The 2,295-nt window shown below is 41.0% G+C and overlaps 1 non-coding gene across 1 annotated transcript; it reads left to right on the top strand.

Annotated features, from left to right (window-relative positions):
* The first annotated feature begins 1,684 nt into the window (after window positions 1-1,684).
* LOC141604401 (small nucleolar RNA R71) lies at window positions 1,685-1,791 on the top strand. The gene has a single exon (XR_012526102.1). It is a non-coding gene; the product is annotated as a small nucleolar RNA R71 (small nucleolar RNA).
* The last annotated feature ends 504 nt before the right edge of the window (window positions 1,792-2,295 follow it).

Here is a 2,295-nt window from a genome sequence, read left to right as displayed (position 1 = left end):
GGGGAGCTCTCATGGTCTTGTCAAGATTGAAAGTTATGGTCTCATCTCCCACTTCTGGAGTAAGCTCTCCGTGCTTCACATCTATCACTGCACCTGCGGTGTGCAAGAAAGGTCTACCTAGGATGATCGGAATATTGGAGTCTTCTTCCATGTCAACAATGATAAAGTCCACCAGGATGAAGAATTTGCCAATCCTCCTGGGAACATCTTCCCATACCCTAACGTTGTCTTCGTTATTCTATCGGCCATTTGGAGTGTGATGTTGGTACATTTAAGTTCTCCCATCCCTAGCCTTTTACTAACCGAATACGGCATAACACTCACGCTTGCTCCTAGATCACACAAAGCCTTGTTGATCGTGGTGTCGCCAATGGTACACGGTATTAAGAAGCTTCCCTGGTCTTTAAGTTTCGGAGGTGAACTCCCTTGAAGGATTGCACTACTCACCTTAGTGAAGGCGATAGTTTCAAGCTTCTGGATCGACTTCTTTTTTGTACGGATGTCCTTCAGTTACTTTGCATAGGCCGGCACGTGATTGATTAATTCCGTGAAAGAAATCGAGACTTCTAAATTTTTCACAATTTCCATGAATTTTCCAAGTTGGTCGTCAAACTTAGGCTTAGCTTGACGACTCGGGAATGGAAGTCTAATCACAATGGGCTCCTTCTCCTTGGCTTTTTCTTCACTTTTCTTTGAAACTTCTTGATTTGTTGGTTCTCCTTCCTTAGAATTTTGCACAACTTCTTCTATGTCACTACCTTCCACAACTTCATCCTAAACTTGCTTCTTTGGTCCTTCATATCTCGTACCACTCCTCAAGTCAATGGCACTAACCGTTTCATGTATCGGGGGATTACTTTGAGGTGGTAATTGCCCCTTTTGTCTTTGAGAGTTTGAAGATGCTAGTTGGGTCAATTGAGTTTCCAACATTTTTGTGTGGGCTAGGATGTTGTTGATGGTGATGTCTTTTGCTTGGCTATCTTTTTGCATTTGGCTGAAAAATTCTTGTTGATTCTTTTGCATTTGGAGGGCCGCTTTTTGAACATCGAAACCTTGGTCATTTTGTTGATTGTATGGAGTTTGGTTTTGGTAACCTTGGTTTTGGTTGAAAAAGGGTCTTTAATTTTGGTTTCTCATGGGAGGTGGGGGGTATGTTTGTTGAGGGTTTTGGACATTTTGGCTTTTGTATGAGAAATTTGGGTGGAATTTGGTGTTTTCATTGTAATAGTTGGAATAAGGGGTACCACTTTTGTATGCTTGAAAAGCATTTACTTGTTCATTTGTTCCCCTACATTCACTTTGGTCATGTCCCAAAGTTCCACAATTCTCACATATCCCACTTGGGATTGATGAAGATGCTACCATGGCATTAACATGATGCTTTGGTGATTTTGAGGCTTCTTCAAGTTTAGCCATAGCCTTCTCAAACTTCAAGTTGATGGTATCAATATGAGCACTAAGTTGAGCACCCAATTGAGTAATAGAGTCCACTTCATGCTTTTCTCCTCTAGTAGCCTTGCAAGGTCTACTATATTGTGAATTATGGACCACCATTTCCTCAATCTTGTTCCAAGTTTGATTATCGTCAACTTCGGTAAACATACCATTTGATCCCATGTTGAGAATGTTTCTTGAGTCTTCATAAAGACCATTCCAAAATTGTTGTACCAAGAACCAGTTGCTAAGTCCATGATGAGGACATGAGCGACAAATTCCTTTGAATCGCTCCCAAGCTTCATACAAAGATTCTTCATCCCTTTGCTTAAAACCCGTAATTTGAGCTCTTAGCATGTTAGTCTTTTCCGGAGGGTAGAATTTTTTGTAGAAAGCTAGAGCCAACTTCTTCCAAGAGTCAATTCCAAGAGTAGCTTTATCAAGGCTTTTCAACCATTGTTTTGCGGTGCCAATTAGAGAAAAAGGGAATAAGACCCATCAAATTTGGTCTTGAGTCACACCGGTTTGTGAAATCGCATCACAATAGTCACAAGAAGTCTCCATGTGAGAGTGAGGGTCTTCACTAGGCATCTCCCCAAATTGGCTTCTTTCGACTAATTGGATAAATGCGGATTTAGCAATGAAATTTTCGGTTAAGTGTTGTGGTGTGGGAGTTCCATTGGGTAGGTTATCTTCGGTTGGTACGGAATGTGATGAAAACTTGGGCATTGTAGGTTGATTTTGTGATTGATTTGTTGGTTGATTTTGTGTTGGGTTCTCCTCAGCTTCTCTTGCAAAAGGGTTGATGAACTCAAGAGAATGAATATCTACAACCTCACCAATTCCTCTCAAAGTGTTTCT

Source organism: Silene latifolia, chromosome 9 (assembly GCF_048544455.1).
Source record: "Silene latifolia isolate original U9 population chromosome 9, ASM4854445v1, whole genome shotgun sequence".
Taxonomy (NCBI): Eukaryota; Viridiplantae; Streptophyta; class Magnoliopsida; order Caryophyllales; family Caryophyllaceae; genus Silene; species Silene latifolia.
Note: the sequence above shows the minus strand (reverse complement) of the source record. Positions and strands in the feature narration are given on the sequence as shown.